Source organism: Rattus norvegicus, chromosome 3 (genome assembly GCF_036323735.1).
Source record: "Rattus norvegicus strain BN/NHsdMcwi chromosome 3, GRCr8, whole genome shotgun sequence".
NCBI classification, from domain to species: Eukaryota; Metazoa; Chordata; class Mammalia; order Rodentia; family Muridae; genus Rattus; species Rattus norvegicus.
In genome coordinates, this window is record NC_086021.1 from 178,499,198 (window position 1) to 178,518,975 (window position 19,778).

Here is a 19,778-nt window from a genome sequence, read left to right on the forward strand (position 1 = left end):
GTCAAAGTCCTAAATATCAAAGAATGAGGGTGACCTAGAAAGGCCAGGACGGAAGAGGGGAGCAGATTGACTGCCTATGAGGGAGGTCCAGACTTACGTCAGCACCCTGTGGCACCTCACAGAAGCAGTGTAAGGACAGGAATCATGCGAATTCTTTTCTACAGTAGTAATTATGGCCTGTTAAGTAGAAATGAAAGCAGGTGATGAAAGGGGTGGCTGTCGTGAGTCATCAGAGATGAGGTTCAGTGGAAGATTCAGAATAAAGTTTGGAGTTAGATGACCAGGGCAGTAGACAGATCTGCTGTGTGAGGAAGGGAGAGAGAAATGAATGATGACTCCTCAGGCTGGGCTTGAGTGAGTCAGTAGTTATGGGGGTGGCAACACAGGGAGCTGGACAGGAGGGAGTGGGGTAGCACACTGTGCTAGGGGAGCACACGTTTCTAATGGGCAGTAACCTTTAACCCCGCAGCCCATTGGTCAGAGAGCTTTCCTCCTCAGCACCAACGCTTCCCATACCCTGGAGCTGAGGTCACGTGTTCCCAGCCCGATGTTGGTCATTCATCACCAGCACTGTTTACACGCGTACTCAGATGCCCGACTGTAGCGAAAATAACTTCTGCTTCTTACCAGCTGAGCCCTCCGTGAAGGACCCGCTCGAGGCTCTACATCAGGACACAGATGCCCATGCTCAGTTCCGGAAGCAGAACTGTCTCACATTTGGCATCCATCAGAAAAAAAGGTAATCTTCCCCACGCAGAGGAGAGCTGAAGAAAAATACAAGAAGTCTAAACGTTCCACGTCACGTGGGAGAGAGAGTTAGAATGTCACCACCATGAGAGGAAATCAATGGGACGGCTTTGGAGACCCGTTTCAATCTGCCGTTGACATTGTTTTCTCGTAGTAATTTTCTCACGACGTTAACGGTATTGAGTTTGCCTATTGATTCTATTATTTTTGACCTTGCATTAGTGTGGTCTAATCTTACATGCCATAAAATTTACTCTCACAGCTAAAATTATTGTACGGCTCTGGAGGAAACTTCCAATCGGGTCGGGCGCCCCCCTTAGGATTTTGATGGGCGTATAAATGGTTATAATGAGTTGTGTTGACTTCCAATACGCTTTCGAGTTGTTGACAATTTATTAAATGCTTGAAGTGAGGTCATCATACAAACGATCAACCGTATTGACGGGAACGTTCAAAGACCCGATGGATTGAAGGCCACTGACAAGCCAACCGTATTGGCCAATTTGAATTCCAGTCAATAGCATAAATATATATCCGGCTCCCAAACGAAGCCAAGTTCACATTTGTTATTCTGAAAACCCTGTTAAATAAATATCTCCAAAGGGTCCCCACCGGAAAACGCACTCCACTTACCCCACTAACTCCCACAGATAGATCTTTTTTTCTGGAAAGTCAATAATCCAAGCTCAAAGAGTTCAGAAAAATGGGAGGTATTTGATAGGAGTCCAAAAGCTCTTGAATATTTTTCTTAAGAAAAGAATAGATTTACTGTAGCTTTCAGAGGGGGGGATTTGGCGGCTACCCTCTCCAAGGGCTTAGGAGGTATAGTCACAAAGCACCATAAGAGATGCAACTCATCCATCCTCTGCCCTCCCCGTCCTCCAATGTATCTCTGTAGGAGGTCAAACCACCTGGAAAGCTCACCTCCCATCCGGCCTCCCTCGGAAGCAGCTTTTGCTCAGTCAGTAGGCGAAGGCATTTTGGGATTTACTGGCATCTCGATAATGGGTTTGCCCACCACCAACACTTAGGAAAGCATTGCTAGAAGAGTTAATTTGCCTCTTAATGATTTAATTATAGGCTACTGCTTTGTCCTAGAAGAATAACAATGTTCCTCTCTTGCCTGCTGCAGGAGGAAGCTGGTTTTGGAGACTTGGGAAAGCACACTATTGGTTTTTCTCCGAGAGCAGAATTGAGTCACAGGGGTAGGGGATTGGGGGGTGGTGGTGAGGACATAGTGGGAGTGAGGGGGGACATTTTCTTAGCCCCTAATTACCATTCCTTGCACTGACGGGCATTACAAATGTGCCGTGATTTATTTTCGTATTGTCTTGATGGATCCCACAGGGTGATTCTAGTCTTCCACTCTATGTCAAGTTCAGTGGGGTCACCCAGTAGCACAGTGCAGAGATCTAAAGTGGACGAGGGGCTGGGGAGGTGAGCCGGTGGGTGAGGGGCTTGCTGTAGGATCTTGAGCTTGAGGACCTGAGTTTGGATCTCTAGCCCACTCAAAGGCTGGGCATGTCAGTGTGTGCACTGAGGAGGATGGAGACAGGGGAGTCCTGGGAATTTGCTGGCCCACTAGGATTCCCGAACAGGTGAGCTCCAGGCTTAGTAAGAGGCCGTGTTTCAAAAAATGAAAGAGGACAATGGACAACAATAAAGAGGGTCACTTGGGTTTGCCTGTAGTGTCTAAATATACATGTACACACATACACATGTACCTGAAAACACACAGGAACATATACATGTGTATACACACAATAATCAAATGGACAGGCTAGAAATCCATTGGGTCTCTTTGGATAGTCAATGTCAACTTTTCACCACCAAAGCCTACCTTTCTTCTTTCTTTCCCCCTTCCTTCCTTCCTTCCTTCCTTCCTTCCTTTCTTTCTTTCTTTCTTTCTTTCTTTCTTTCTTTCTTTCTTTCCTTTTCCTCCTCCTCCTCTTCTTTGTGTCTGAGTCTCAGCCTACCTTTCTGGAAGGTCTGAATGCCTGGCACCTAGATGGTCATGGTCTCTCTACGCTCGTGAGACCCAGAAGACTAGAGTATGATTTCTGGAAGCAGATCCTGCAGCACTCTCTGGGGAGATTAATGTTCTTTGGGGGATCAACTCTAACAACTGGGAAGTAGGAGATGGCAAGACTGGGCAGGGACAGGAACTGAATGGCCACACGGCCAGCCAGAGTCTCGGCGTCTCAGGAGGCTCCACGTCTGGCCTTGCCCAGAGCTCCTGTACAGGATAGGACAGCCAGTCTTTACTGCCCTTTTGTGCTCTGTCTCCATGATGGTGTCGCCTGGGTCCAGCTGGCACTTGGCAGCTGGAAGTGAGACCATAGGCCCCACAGAGGACAGGGAGAGATCGGAACAACTCTGTGTTCACGGTACCCTGAATTCCCGTATATCTGTAGAAACACTAGTCAGAGCCACAGGACGGCTTACCCCGAGAGTTGTCTGCTTCATAACCAAGAGGGTAGAGGTTTCATCCCGGACCCCATGATTTTTAAAATAGCCTTGGGGGATGGTTAGAGGTGTGGCTCAGAGGCTAAGAGGAACCAGAGGACCTGAGTTCAGTTCCCAGCACCCTCATGGTGGCAGACAAGCATCTGCAAGTCTAGTTCCAGGGGATCCAATGTTCTCCTCAGGCCTCTGCAGGCATCAGACATTCATGTGGTGCACAGACATACATGTAGGTAAATTGTGCATACACATAAAATACAATGGTGAAGATATATAATATATAATATATCTATCAATATATACATATATACATATATGTATCTATGTACATGTATATATGCATTGCAGGGTTTGGTGGTCAGTGCATGCTTTGTAATCTTAATATGGGGAAGTGAAGCTTCCTGGGTTGCCAGTCTAGTCTATGTATTGACATGGGCTGGAGAGAGGGCGCAGTGGTTAAGAGCACTGACTATTCTTCCAGAGGTCCTGAGTTCAAATCCCAGCAACCACATGGTGGCTCACAACCATCTGTAATGGGATCCGATGCCCTCTTCTGGTGTGTCTGAAGACAGCTACAGTGTACTCACATATAACAAATAAACCTTTAAAAATAAAAAGAAATGACACAAACAAACAAACACTAGGTGGTCAGTGACTGGAAAATAACAGCAGAGGTTGACTTCTGGCTTTCACACGCCCATACACATGCACACACACACATGCACATGCATGTACACATATGCACACACAAGCACATGCACACTGACCCCACTCCAAAACCACTAATCACAAAAGCCCTAGAATGGTTTCCCTAACTGCATCTCCAACAAGCTGAGCCAAGCCTGGACATGAATCTACAAGGCGAGGATAAGGGGACCCTTGGAATCAATCCTGGCGAGAGCTTGGGATAATTATCTGGAAGGGGGACGTTCTCTTGCACCTGTGGAGAAAAACCCTGTCCGGGCCACCCAACTATCTCTTCAGTGGCCACCACACCTCTCGTCTCAGTTCTTAAGCACCCACTTTCTTGTAAGATCCAATCCTGGAGGGGCCACAGATGACGATAGGACACCGGATTCTGCCTTCTGTCAGTCAGTGTCTGTGTGGTCCACACTAGTCCCTCCAGGAGCCTACATTTTTGCACTGGCCTCTGGGCTACAAGGGAGATGATATGGGAAGGGCCACTAGGTAGCGTTTGAGGCCACAGATGACTGTGTTTACTTTCCTGGTGCTCTCCAGACCCAGGTGAGAGCAGAGGACCTTGCAGCACGTATTATGGGCTGTGCACCACGGCGAGCCTTTCCTTCACAACGCTTCCAGGGTCGTGTTATCCTGAGGCCTATTTTAGTGAGGAAATGGAGGCTCACAAATGAGGAGGGAACTTCTCCAGCCCCCACACCTAGCTCCGGCTGGATATCAGAATGGAACACATGTAGTCTGACACTAGACTCTGGTGTGAGGCAGATGGGCTCGTGCAGGAAGCTTTCACACATCCCCTCCAGAGGAAGCTGCGAGTGTTTGCAGCCACGTCTTCCCAGTGTGGTGGTGTGCGCTCTCTTCTCACTTTTCCAGTCGGGTCCTTCACCTCCAGGTCTTTTTTTATCAGTTCAATTGCACTTGACTTTAATGTCATTTTCTTGCAGATTAGCTCTCCATTAGCTCAACCATTGTGTTGTAGGGCATGCATGTGCACGCAAAACATACAAGTGGGATGCTAATATTAGTATAAAATCATGTTATTTTCTCTGTACATGAAATAAAATTTATTGTTTTTAGACACTCTCTCTCTCTCTCTCTCTCTCTCTCTCTGTGTGTGTGTGTGTGTGTGTGTGTGTGTGTGTGTGTGTGTGCATGTCTGCGTGGTCTGTGGGTACGCACATGTGTGTAGGTGTCTGAGGAAGCCCGGGTTATCAGATCCCCAGGAGCTGGAGTTATGGACAGCTGTGAGCTGCCTGGCACGAGTTCTGGGGAACCTAACAGATCCTCTGCCAAAGCCATGGGTGCTCCTACACTCTGAGGCAGCTCTCCCTGCTCCAAACAGCATACTCTCTGCTGGACAGGGTTATTAACAATTGGCCTCCAGTTATGCCTACACTCCATAGACTGTACCCAGAGAAGGAAGTCGGATGCTTCTGGCTTAAGTATCCCAGGTCTGCTGTGGATGTGTGATGTGGCCTCTTAGGCATTTTCTAAAAGTTTCCTGTAGAATGGTGGAGGTTGGCTGTGTAGATTATCATGTTGTCAGCAAATAGCAATAACTTGACTTCTTCCTTTCCGGTTTGTATCCCGTCGATCTCCTTTTGTGTCTTATTGCTCCACCGAGAACGTCAAGTACCATATTGATTCAATAGGGATAGAACAGGCAGCCTTGTCTTGCCCCTGATTTTAGTTGAATTGCTTCAAGTTTCTCTCCATTTAACTTGATGTTGGCTATGGGTTTGCTGTGTATTGCTTTCATGTTTCTCTAAGACTTTTAATATGAAGGGGTGTTGGATTTTGTCAAAGGCCTTTTCAGCATCTAATGAGATCATGATCATGTGATTTTTTTCCTTAGAGTTAGTTTATATAGTAGAGTTTATACTAGTATAATGAATGAATTTTCAGACATTGAACCATCCCTGCAACCCTGGGATGAAGCCTACTCGATTGAGGTGAATGATGTTTTTGATGTGTTCTTGGATTTCGTTTGCAAGAATTTTATTGAGTATTTCTGCATCGATATTCATAAGCAAAATTGGTTTGAAGTTCTCTTAGTTTGTTGGGTCTTTGTGTGATTTAGGTATTAGAGTAACTGTGCTTCATAGAATTAATTAGGTAGTGTTCCTTCTGTTTCTGTCCTGTGGAATATTTTGAGGAGTATTAGTATGAGCTCTTCTTGAAGGTCTGATAGAATTCTGCACTAAACCCGTCTGCTCCTGGGCTTTTATTGGTTGGGAGACCTTTAATGACTGCTTCTATTTCCTTGTGGGTTATGGGACTGTTTAGATAGTTTACCTGATCTTGATTTAACTTTAGTATGTGACATCTATCTAGAAAATCATCCATTTCATCTAGATGTCCCAGTTTTGTTGAATATAGGCTTTTGTAGTAAGGTATTTTTTTTTTATTTCCTCAGTTTCTGTTGTTATGTCTCCCTCTTCATTTCTGAATTTGTTAATTTGGATACTGTCTCTGTGCCTTTTAGCTAGTTTGGCTAAGGGCTTTTCTATCTTACTGATTTTTCTTAAAGAGATAACTCTCGATTTTGTTGATTCTTTGTATTCTTCTTTTTGTTTCTAAATGGTTGGTGACTGGATAGAATATTAACTCAAAAAATAATCAGTAGCCTTCCTTTATACAAATGATAAATGGGCTGAGAAACAAATTAGAGAAATAACACCCTTCACAATAGCCACAAATAATATTAAATATTTTGGTATAACTCTAACTAAGCAAGTGAACAATGATAAGAAATTTGACTCCCTGAAGATGGGAAGACCTCCCATGCTCATGGATCGGTAGGATTAATGTAGTGAAAATGGCCGTCTTACCAAAGGCAATCCAGAGATTCAATGCAACGCCCATGAAAATTCCAACACAATTCTTGACAGACGTGGAAAGATCAGTTTTCACCTTCACCTATGGACACCAGATCTCTGATAAAGAAATCAAAACCTACAGAGTGGAAAAATGGAAGCATTGTCAGCAAACGGTGCTGGTCTGCATGAATTCTTGTAGAAGAATGCAGATAGAGGGGTTGGGGATTTAGCTCAGTGGTAGAGCGCTTGCCTAGGAAGCGCAAGGCCCTCGGTTCGGTCCCCAGCTCCGAAAAAAAGAACCAAAAAAAAAAAAAAAAGGAATGCAGATAGAGCCATATTTACTACCCTGCACAAAGCCCAAGTCCAAGTGGATAAAGGACCGCAACATAAAACCTGATTCTGATCGAAGAGAAAGTGGGTAAGAGCCTCAAACACACTAGCACAAGGGAAAATTTCCTGAACAGAACACCAGTGACTCAGACTCTAAGATCAACAATTGGTAAATGGGACCTCTTAAAGCTGAAAAGGTTCTTTATTGCAAAGAACACTGTCAGTACGACAAAATGGCAACCTACAGATTGGAAAAAGACATTCACAGATCCTACATCTGATAGAGGGCTAATAGCTAAAATCTATAAAGAACTCAAGAAGTTAGAGTAAAAAAAAACCACCAAATATCCCTAATGAAAAAAAAAATCGAGCTACAGAGATAAGTAGAGAATTCTCAACAGGAATCTCTAATGGCCGAGAAGCACTTAAAGAAATGTTCAACATCCTTAGTCATCAGGGAGATGCAAATCAAAACGACCCTGAGATTCCACCTCACACCAATCAGAATGGCTAAGATCAAAAACTCAAGCAACAGCACATGCTGGCGAGGATGTGGAGAAAGAGGAACACTCCTCCATTGCTGGTGGGATTGCAAATTGCTACAATCTCTCTGTAAATCAGTCTGGCAATTCCTCAAAAAATTAGAAGTAGTTCTATCTGAAGACCCAGATATACTGCTCTTGGCCATACACCCCAAAGATGCTCCACCATACCAAAGGGACACTGCACTGTGTTTATAGAAGCCTTACTTGTAATAGTCAGAAACTGGGGGCAACCCAGATATCTCGGAACTGAAGAATGGATACAGAAAAAGTGCTTCATTTACACAGTGGCATACTATTTGACTCTGAAAATGAGAACATCATGAATTTTGTAGGCAAATGGATGGAACTAGAAAATATCATCCTGAGTGAGAGAACCCAGACCGAAAAGGACGTGAATGGTTTGTACTTACTGATAAGTGGATATTAGCCAAAAAGTACGGAAGACCCAAAAAGTACGCCCCACAGACTCTAAGAAATTAAACAAGAAGGAAAGCCCAAGTGAGGAAGCTTCAATCTAACTTAGAAGGAGGAATAAAGTAATTACAGGAGGCAGAGGGAGGGATCGGGGTGGGAGTGGGAAGTAGGAAGGGACGGGGGTGGGGTGGGCAGGAGAGAAGCCCAGAGGGCCAGGAAAATGAATAGATATATGTGGTTGCTGGGGTGGGGGTGGGGCCTTTAGAAAGTTCCAGAAACCTGGAATGTGAGAGGCTCCCAGGACTCAGTAGGGAAGACCTTAGCCAAAATGCCCAACAGTGAGGAGGTGGAACCAGAAGAGTCCACCTCCAGTTGTTAGACAGGGCCCCAGTGGAGGGATGGGGTCACCAACCCACTTCAAAACTTTTGACCCAGAATTGTTCCTGTTGAAAAGAAATTCAGGGACAAAAATGGAGCAGAGATCGAAGGAAAGGCCATCCACTGACTGGACCAGCTAGGGATCCATCTCATAGGTAGGCACCAAACCCTGACACTATTACTGATGCTATGTTGTGCTTGCCGACAGGAGCCTAGCATTGCTGACCTCTGAGAGGCTCTCCCAGCAGCTGACTGAGACAGATGCAGATACTCACAGCCAAGCATTGGACTGAGGTCGGGGACCCCAATGGAAGCGTTAGGGGAAGGATTGAAGGAGCTAAGGGGATTACAACCCCATAGGAAAACCAACACTATCAACTAACCTAGACTCCTGGGAGCTCACATAGACTAAGTCAGCAACCAAAGAGCATACAAGGGCTGGTCTGAACCCCACCCACCCACCACCAAGCACAGAAGTAGCAGAGGATGGCTTTGTCTGACCTCAGTGGGAGAGGATACACCTAGTCTCATAGAGACTTGATGCCCCAGGGAAGGAGGGTGTCTAGAGTGGGTGGGAGCACCTTCTCAGAGGCTTAGGGGATGGGACAAAGAACTCTGGGAAGGGGGACCCAGTTGGGGGCAACATTTGGGGTGCAAATAAATAAAATAATTAGTAAAAATAAAATTCAAAAAGTTTCTTTTACACAAGTTCATCTGCAGATGGGCTCGGCGCTACCCACATCTTGGATGTGTTGAGTGAGGCTGTGACCTTAGCTGCCTGGTTCATTGTGTGCACTCAGTAAATCCTTACGCCGCTTGATCCCACTGTCTTCCGTGGCTCTGAAGGTGTACCTCATTCAGGGTTTGGCCCCCGCTGGTGTTTTTTCTTCTTCAGGTCGTTAAGAACAGCCCTTATACTGTCTGTGAGAATAACTTCTTAGTAAGTTCAAGTTTACAAAGCAGCTGAGTTAGGGGAGAAGAAGAGGAGCCCCAGAACCTTCTCTTGGGTCTGGTGACTTTGGGTTCTCAGTGGAAAGAGACCTTCTTTCCTGAGGGGAAGAAACATTGAGTGACAAATCAAACTCCTCCGGGTGTGGTGTACCTGGCCCTAGAGAAGATTCCCCTACTGGGAGGCCCTCTTGGAGGTGTCTAGCCTGGGGCTTCGTTTCTAAAAGAATGCATTTCACCCGGAAGTGGAGTAGCCCCATCTTGAAAGGCACCGGTGCCCTGGAGCTCTGCCTGAAATGGTACCCCAGTCTCCTTTATCGCAGGCTCACGCCTGGAGGCAGCTTGTTTGTTTCATCCCTTTGAGGGCCGATGTTCTTCTTTCTTCTACTTTTTGTTCCAGCCCCTGTTGTCTCTCTCCTGTGTGGTGACACACGCCCAAGAGGAGAACTGAATGGGAGGGAGGGACTCCCCAGTGAGCTCGCTCTGCGCTCTCTCTCTCTCTCTCTCTCTCTCTCTCTCTCTCTCTCTCTCTCTCTGGTGTGATTCTTTTTCTCTTTAGCTAGTACAAGAGAATATAGGTTCCGTGGTCATCGCTTTCCCAGAAATCATGGTCCCAGTTACCCTGCTGGATTAAAGGTAGCTTCCCAGGGCGTTAACTCTGAAGCCAGGCTCAGAGATACCAGATACCGTAGGATACCAGATACTCCTGGGAGTGGCAGAAACTCAAGGATGCTCAAAACCCTTACAACATTAGCATAACGTTTGCATACAATCCATTCATGTTTACGAACATGTTTGAAAAATCTCTTATTTATAACACGTAATAAATTTAAATGCTACATCAATCTATATAGCAGAACATGAACAGCTATACTGCTTTTAAGACACAATGTTAAAAGAAGAAAGGTTCATACGTGTTCAGCATATATGTCGTTATTTTGGGGACTATTTAATGCACAGTTGGTTGAATCCACAGATATGGATAACTCACGTGGGAGATAAAGCAAAAACAAACAAACAAACAAAAAAACCCAGAAATGGGAGCAAACAAAAATATGCTAATAGGTTGGGTGGGGAGTAACAAAGGCATGTTGGGAAGCAGCTTGTGGCCTGGGCATAGGAAGGGCACTCCTGCTGTGCCCTGCAGGACCATGCAGAGCTCACACCAGGGTGATCTGCAGAAGGCATGAAGATGCCGGTGTGCACACATCCGTCTTTCCCATCTATGGATTGAGGACGACTCCCGGGCAGTGGTTTCCTCTCTCTTCAGGTTTGCTGTCACGTGCTCAGTGTGAGCACCAGCGAGGACCAACAGACAAAGGCGACGCCAGGCCATCCCACGGCAGGGACGGAGCAGAGAAAGGCAGGCACCAGGGACCATGGCTGCAAGGGCTCTCCATGGACTCGCTTCTGGGCTTCTAGCTTCTCTCGGGTCTCTGTAGGCTCTCTACATGGTGTTGAGGTGAGGCACATGAGGAAGGCTCATTCCTGCCCTGGGAGTGCTCAGGATGTGGTGAAGGAGCAGAGGAGACTGAGTAAAACGATCTCCAGAGAGCGAGAAGAGGATTCTCTGACACTAGGCAGCCATTTTCTCTGGGTTGGTCATGACGCTTTCCATCTTGATCCAGAGAGTCTGTGATCACCTTCAGGAGATTAGACCTAGCAGGTAAGTATTCCTTACGTGTGTGGATACACATACTTGTGGAAGCCAAGAGCCAAGCTTGGATGTCATCCCTCAGGTGCTGTCCTCCCTGTTCATTGAGACAGGGCCTCTCCCTGGCTTGGACGTCACTCATCATGCTAGGGTTTTAGTCACACATTGGCCAACCCTCTGAGGGCTTCAGCGTCCCTTTGAGCCTCACCTGGGAAAGACCTTGCCACTTCTTTTAGCATGAACTCCTTTTTATCTCCACCTCTAGCCCGTTGGTGCAGTCTCTCTGGTGACCATGACTAATACTCTATCTAGACTAAGTGAGACACAGCTCATTCAAGTGTCTGAGACAGCAAAGGGAGGGGATGGTCAGCCACAGCACACAATAGAACAACCCTTCTCTACCTCTGGGTCACTATTCCATTGAGGTTGACCCTTCCACAAGGGTCGTCTAAGACCATCAGAAAACACAAATGTTTACATCCCGATTCATAACAGTAGCAAAATTACAGCTATGAAGTAGCAACAACAATAATTTTATAGTTGGGGCCACCATAACATCCGGGACTGTATTACTGGGTCACAGGATTCGGAATGTTAAGGGCCACTGCAATAGAACAATGCTTGCTTTGTCTGGCTAAGGACTTTGAGTGTCCTCATCGACATTTTTAAAAAGAGAATTTAAAGCCTCTTTTAAGTCCCTCTTGGTAGGATTAATGTATGACCTCTTGTTTACATGTCCTTTAACAGATGGGGGCTATGTGTTGGCTATAGTCAGGGGACGAATATTTAGATTTTTCTCTACCGAAGGTAGCATCTCATGTCTCATTTGCAGATTCCCGTAGAATTCTTCTCTGTGAAGTACCTTGCAGTGCCTTGGAAGAAAGGAACGACGCGTTCCTACTGCTGGACTCTGTCACTGGCCTCAGAGAGGGACCCACCTGGCAAACACACAGAATTTTCAGCAGGCATCTTTGAGTCCCTCCCAGGCCTCTATGGATCCTGAGTGTCAAGCACAGATCCAGGGACCATTCTACTAATGCTTAGAAACTACAGAAACATAGCTTTCTTTCATTCATCCCCTTCCCCCCCACATTCAACTGAAACATAGGTGATGAGGGCTGGGATTTGTGTGTGTGGGGGGTAGAGGGAGGGAGGGAGGTGAGTAGGTCAGAAGTCAATATCTGATTATCTTCCTCAGTACCTCTTCACTTTTAGTTTCTGATCACTCTCTTGTAACCTGGTGCTCGTCAATTAGGCTGGCCTGGCTAACCTATACGTCGCCTTTCACCAAAAGCTAGTGTCCCAGATGTGCACCTCCATGCGTGGCTTTGACGTGGGTGTTGGGCATCCAAACTCAGGTCCTCACGCTCATGGAGTGGGAACTTACTCTCCTGTGACTCCCTCTCCAGTCCCCTGGACCTGTTACCGATCTGTTGTTCTAACGCACTTCCAAGGGAACTTCATCAGTCAGGGATCAACAAATAGAATCTTTGGAAATCACTGCTCACAGTGACCCAGTCCCACAGCGCATTTTCAAAGGGTTAGAGGATGGTGCCTGTGCCGGAGCTCCATGCTCCAGGGCACTCTGTGCACATAGCACGGAGAATTCTGGGCCAAGCTGGGCAGCCGTTCCCTAGCACTCTTTCCAAATGCAGCTTCCTCCTATTAAAGGTCATGTCCATCTTCCCAACCCACATACCCAGCACCTCGGACAGAAATGGTACTCTTAAATATAGTAGGTTCGATATAGGTCAAGGTTACATCCTAGAAAAGGAAGAGGGAGAGATCTGGTGTCTCTCCCATGTTACTGAAATTGCAAAAAAAAAAAAGCAATTACAATAAAAAAAATCACTCGCCTATGGATATGATTTAATCCTTGATATGAGCTGAGGGCAAACATGAGGGAAATACAACTTCCGATGTAAGAATTTATGCATGAGAAAATTTCAGGAAGATTTAATACAGAGTCAAACAGAGGAGCCACATTCCCGGAGTCTAAACGTGTAACCCATCGGATTTGATAACGCTGCCTTATGCATGTCAAAGAATATTTGAGATAAATTACATGAATAATAAAATATACTATGTGATCACGGCCCTAGGAGAGATGAGCTCTGATTTGGGGGGGGGGGAGGGTGTTCTGTACTGGCTGGCTGGGAACCCCAGGCATCCTGCTGGCTCCGCCTCCCCAGTGCCGGATCACAGATGCCGGCCACCATGACCAGCTTTTGTGTGGGTTCTACAGAATCAAAGGCAGGTCACCATGCTGTGTGACGAGCATTTTACTGACTGTCATTGCCCCATGTTCCCAGTTTCCACGAGCTTCATTATTAATGGGGGGTCTCGTTCAGGGGGTGAGACCTCACGGAGGTGTGGGTAATGCAGTCAACTTTGGGCTGAAGGTTGGGTTGGAACCGAGGCTTCCAGGTTACTTGATCGTTTGGGCAGCTGGTTCCCATCCTAGACCTGCCTACTTTCCTAGACCCTGCCCTGCTTTCATCTCTGCCGCCATAAGAACATATCCAGGTACAGAATACCGTAGAGGAGGAAACGGTTTACTCAGCTTCCAATTCCAGATCACGATTCATCGTTCAGGGAAGCCAGTGTAGGAAGTCAAGCCGTGGTCAAATCACACCCACGGTCAGGAGCTAAGAGGGCAAGCACATGCATGCCCTGCTTCCCTCCTTCCTACTCAGTGGTCTTTCCCTATTCTCAGAGAGTCTAAGACCTACCCACGAAAGGGTGCAGCCCTCATGCAGGGTGGGTCTTCTCACCTCAATTAACAATCAAGATAACCCCCTCAATTAACAATCAAGATTAGCCCCCACCCCCTCCCCACGCACACACATACACACAGCGTGCTCTTAATAGCCAGTGATGTGCCTAACGCCACTGTCACGGGGAAATCACAAGTAGTTCTTTGGGAAGCAGGAGGATGGGTTATCTTCCTAAGACCCCCACAGCACCAAGGATAAGAGAAGCCAGGGGGCAGATAATTCACAGGGGACATGAGGCGTCCTGGTTGTTTTTCAATTGTTGTGATAAACACCATGGCCACCAACTGCCTGAGGAGAAAAGGGTTAGCCTCAATGTACAGCTTGTATCCTCAAGGGAAGTCGAGGCAGGAGCCCAGACGCAGGAAGGGAAGCAGAGGCCATGGAGGAGTGCCGCTTACTGGCTTGCTCCTCCTGGCTGACTCAGGACAGCCCTCAGGACCACCAGCTCAAGTGGGCGAGCCCTCCCACATCAACCATAACCAAGAAAATATCCCACACGCCTTCCTACTGGCCGGTCTAATGGAGGCTTTTCCCAGGTGAGCTTCCCTCTTTTCAGACGATTTTAGCTCACGTCAGTTTAACAATAAACTAGCCAGCACATCTGGTGAGGACAGAGAGAAGCTCCAGGACACCAGAAGGCTGAAGTTCTGGTGGTTTGTTATTGTTTATGTCTATAAAGAAGGCACAATACAAACTATTCTATTAACTCTCGGTGTTTCCAGAGACTCGATGGCCACCTGCTCTAGCCAAAGATACCACTTACCAAAAAAGGTAAAAACAAAACAAAGCAAACATTAAACCACAACATAGAAGCCTGAATGTGGAAATCCAACATCAGTTGTATTTATTAACAAGGAAATCACGGTGAATGGCGAGAATTCCATCCTTGCGGCCCTTCCTGGGGTGGCCTCTGCTTTATGACTTATGCTGGTTCGGAAACTTTGGTTCGAAGGTTTCAGTCCCTCCAATATTTTTTTTCCAACATTCTTTCATTCTTGCCTGTGGGCTTTCACATTTTGTGTCATAGTCACATTTTTCAAAGCCTCTAATTAGTTAATTGCTCTTCCGGTCTTTCTATTGGCTGCTCCCCTCACCCCAGCTCAGGCAGGAAGAGCGTGAGCCATTTAATGTAGCAAGTGCCGATGACGTGACTCCTTCAAACAGCATGGAGACATGGGGTTTTTAACCCCAGAGCCCTTCCTTCTCAGAGGTAAAATATTAACACTTTCTATTAAGAATGAGTTTGCACACAGCTGGCGTGTGCCGGAAGCATAAATGTGTTTGTTACTAAAGTACTCTTGCAAACAAATGACCCTTAAAGACTATGACCTACAGAGGACAAAGGAGCAGGCAACAAAATATTGACAAATAAAATTGGCTAGTAGACATTTTAAAAGGTATACACTCGAGCCTCTTCTCTTGCTGCGATGAAATACCCCAACGAAAACAACTTAAAGGGAAAGGGGGTTATTTTGGCTTATAGCTTCAGAGGGATAGAGTCCCACCAGAACAGAGAAAGCAGAAAAGGAAGACATAGTGACGGGAACAGGGGGCCGGTGGTCACGTTTCATCTGTTTTCAGGAACCAAAATAAATCAGCAAGCAAGACTAGAAAATACCCCCCTCCCCTTACCCTGCTACCCCCCCACTCCCACACACCCCCACTCCTGCACCGCCCCTACTCCTGCACCGCCCCCTACTCTAGCGCACCCCCATCCCCCCACACCACGTGACTTCCCTACTCCAGTAATGCTCCATCTGCTAAAACTTCCACAACCGTCTCAAACAGCGCCACCACTTGGCGACCAAGTGCTCAAACACCCAATCTTATAGAAGAAGACTGTTGGTGGGTCTGGAGTCATCCAGGGATTCACCGTGACAATGGATATTTTTTTTCTTTTTTTCGGAGCTGGGGACCGAACCCAGGGCCTTGCGCTTGCTAGGCAAGCGCTCTACCACTGAGCTAAATCCCCAACCCCGACAATGGATATTTTAATAAAAGGAGTATTTATTTATTTATTTGTTTGTTTGTTTGTTTGTTTGTTTACTTATTTTGCTCCTGGCATCTGGACCGATTGGCTCTAGGTCTGCACCCGAGAGCACTCCCGAGAGATGCAGTATGTAGCCTTATCAGCCCGGGGCTTACAAAAGGCAAAACCCACAAAGTTACAGTTTTGGGATGGGTCAGCTCAGATCTTGTCTTTTGGGAGCAGAACTTGACTTTGCAACAGATAACCCTGTCCGTTATCTTGAACAAGCAAGCATTTTTTGTTTGTTTGTTTTAAAAAATAATGGACCGACAGTTAGATCCATTTTCTTGCAAGAACAGCCAAGGCAGCAGGAGATTTTTACAAGACTGGGGGGGCAGCTCAAGGAAAGAGAAGGGGGCTGACAGTGTATAGCCTGCTCAAGCTAGGGGTTTACATGGCCGAGGCATTCTTGCTTGAGATATATTTATATTTCTCTTTATATATCTATATATGTCTATGCTTAATATATATGTATGTATAAATATATGTATCTTCCTATATATGCATTTATAATATACATGTATATCACACACACACATATATATAGCATAGTAATTGAAACCTCATATATAATGTTATATTTATATAATGACATTTCATATTTGAGCCACAATAGGACTTAATTGGAGTTAAGACATAATTTATTTTAAATAAGGTCACTCTTTGTTTAGTCTATTAGCAAACAAATTTCAAACTATCTGAGGTAGTAAACGAATGGTCTGTCCCGGGAGGGCTAGGTGTGGATAATTCAGCGTTGCACTAATTCCCCAAGATAGGATTCCCATTTATTTCCTCTCTGAATTCAGCCCCTTTGGGGACTGTTTTATCCATCTCAGTTCTAAGATCATTGTGTTTTACCTTTGGGGTGTCTTTCCCCCTTCTCCCCGAAACGTTTGGTTGCTACCACCATGTCCTACCCTGAGGGCTCTCAACGTTATTCGCAAAAGGAGTCTCTAGGTTCTTTATGCAAAGCCCCCTTTTCCTTGGAGCCCTAGCTACTAAATGAGGAGGCTGCCACCCAAGGAGACCAGCATGGCTCACTTTGCTGAGAGTTTTCTGTTTCAGCACCGAAGGTATGGGAGAGAACCAATAGCCGTCAGTTCCGGCCAGCGTGGGACATTAAACGGTAATCTCGCCATGAAATGTCACCAGTGCAGCCATATTAAACCATTGCGAACTGGTTAGAAACCAATGACATCACTGATCTGAAATTCTGGTGTGTGACAGCTACTCTCACTAGGGTCAGGTTCCCTCTGTCAGCTCCAGAATATTCTTTCCTTGTCTCCTCTAGATTGTGATTTCTAGTCTAGCAGTCTTTGTGCTCTTTGTCTTGGTAGACAAATCTCTCTAATCTTTACCTCCATGGACACATGGGCATTATCTACTTGTGTGCCTCCACATAGTCTTCTCTACGTGCTGTGTTTGTGTGCAAACATGTCAAAGGTCATATCCTAACGACCTCATCTAACCTTCATCAAAGACGAGATGCAAAATAGGATCTTTGCCGAGACCTTATTTTAAGATGAGGCCACATTTGGCGGAACTGGGGGATCAAAGATTCTGTGCATCCCTTTTGGAGGGCACAGCTCAACTGGTAGAGCCTGATGCCCCATCTTTTGATTAGTTGATAATGAACTCCGTCCGGAGCATCAATCACGGAAGGTTGTTAAAACAGACTGCGATGTCTGTGTTGCACGTGCCAGGTATCGAGGAGTGGTGGATGAACGACATTGCTAGAATCATTTTAATAATATTAACAAGGCAATAGTATGCATGATGGATTGGACTCGATGGAGGAGAGCGATTAGGACCGTGAGAAATCTCCTCGGCTTTGTGCCCAGCTACAGTCTCTGCCTCCTGCTGACATGTTTGGTTCAGGAGCCTTTGTATGTCCTCTCATCTGAAAGGTGTCGTATAAATGTCCTCTTCAGCAATCGCAGTTCCTTCCCAGAGGAGCAACTGCTCAGGGGTCCCACTGGGATTACCCTCTTACGAAAGACTTCCTTCTCAAGTGATGGCCCAGCACTTTGTCTGGTACTTCCCCACCCCAGACAATCTACATGTTTATATTCTTCTTGTATCCCTGAGTGTCGTTATCGCCTTCTAACCATTACAGTCCAGCTCCATGACGTTACCAAACCACATTCCCACCCTGTGCCACATCTGGCTTCACCTTTGGGTTTATTTTCTCTTATCTTCTTAGGCTTCACGGCTGCACTCCTCTCCTTGATTCTTCTTTGGCTTTAGCCTTGGTATCCTGCTTTTATGAAAAGCTCAAGGCTTTTGTCATGTGCCAGTCATGGGAGAGAGATGGACATCCCATAATGCTATCCCTGCACCGTAGGTTACTCTGGCCATTTTCCCTGTCAAGAAGACTGACTAGGGCACCTTATGAATGAAGTTTCCTCCTTGGTTTCCTTGAAGTATCAATTAAATTTTGTTTGAATGGTGATAACAGGGGATTGAAATAGTCAATCCCAGGCTCTCTAGCCAATTCCATGGCACTCGCTGGGTCTTCCTATTTAGCACTCAGGGTTTGACCTTCTTTTGATCCTGTTTTATCAGAAAAGGAAGGAAGGGATGGGTACCTGGGCACAGCTGGTCAGATAGAATACTCCCTCCTCACACTTAGAATCAGTCAGAAACTAGATCAGTTAACTACAGTAGAATCAAGGGAGATTTCTACAGATAGAGGGTCTGAGCTGGCATCTTGAAGGATCTGTGATGAGCTACTTATAAGGATATTTGAGCCTGGGTTCCAGACCCCCCATCTATAGGAATCTCCTTTGATTCCACTCTAGTTAATGGATCTAGCACGCACACACTCACTTGCCAAACAGTGCCGTAGAGTCTCCCAGAGTGCCAGCCTCTGCTCTTCTGATCTTCGGGAGTACTGTGGAGAATCAGCCCTTCTGAATTTGCTTTGTAAAGGCCAAAGAAATCAATCGGCAAGCAGTATGATGTGACTAGATCATTACATTAGGTTATTGCGCTGAGACTGATGTAGATAGGACAAGGAGACAGAGGTGTGAGGTAAGCTAGCTGCAGAAGGCATCTCTGAGAAGGACCTGTTTGGGCAGAGGCATCGATGAAGCCAGGGAGATGACGTACGGGGGGACACTCAGCATGTAGAAGGAACTTGTGCCAGAGGTCAAGCTGTGGGTGTGGATGGACAGCAAGACGGGTTGTGTGGTTGGAGGAGAAAGGAAGAGGGAAGACCTCACAGTCCTGAGACAGGCAGTAGTGAGATCCTGAGTTCTCAGGGAGCATGGTGAGCACTTGAGGTTTATCTTTTTTTTTTTTTGGTTCTTTTTTTTTTTTTTCGGAGCTGGGGACCGAACCCAGGGCCTTGCGCTTCCTAGGCAAGCGCTCTACCACTGAGCTAAATCCCCAACCCCCTGAGGTTTATCTTAAGTGGGAGGGAGAGCCAGGGAGAGACATGACCGGGCTCTGTCTTAAAAGGATGAGTCTTGTTACCAGGAGGAGGGCAGATGTTAGGGGTGGCAGTGATTGTGAAGGAAGTAGAAGGGATGGAGAGAAAAAGACTGATTGCACACAATATAAGTCCAAAATATGGGATATTCCCTTGACCTCTGGCTACACTGAATAGCTTCTCTCCCCTTTCCCCCACCCCCAGTCCCCTCTTCTCTCCTTCTTTTCTTCTTCAACTAAATCTCATGATTAGGATAGCTCATAAGAGCTTAAAATACAGAGAGCCATACACTGAGAGGAAGAAACACTTATAAAATATACCACTGGGGACAGCTATAGACCTATTTATGTGCTATTTTTAGCCACGGATGATGAAAATATAATTCAGTTTATGTAAAGAACTTATTCTACTGGAGTAGTTCTCAACAGAGAGTGGTTTTCTTCTCTAGGGGATGGCTGCCTGCTTATGGAGACAATTTTGATTTGGGTAATGTCTTTGCATCCAGGGATTCTGTGTCCTATGAGGCACAGGACAGTCTTCTA

At 46.1% G+C, this 19,778-nt stretch overlaps 1 long non-coding RNA gene across 4 annotated transcripts; it reads left to right on the forward strand.

Annotated features, from left to right (window-relative positions):
* Positions 1 to 11,120, forward strand: LOC120101798 (uncharacterized). 4 transcript variants are annotated; one of them, XR_005502746.2, is made up of 3 exons: positions 16 to 129; positions 631 to 739; positions 10,614 to 11,120. It is a non-coding gene; the product is annotated as an uncharacterized LOC120101798 (long non-coding RNA). The 4 variants fall into 4 exon arrangements; XR_005502745.2 differs by having other exon boundaries at positions 24 to 129; positions 470 to 739; XR_010065124.1 differs by lacking the exon at positions 10,614 to 11,120 and having other exon boundaries at positions 1 to 129; positions 470 to 1,015.
* The last annotated feature ends 8,658 nt before the right edge of the window (positions 11,121 to 19,778 follow it).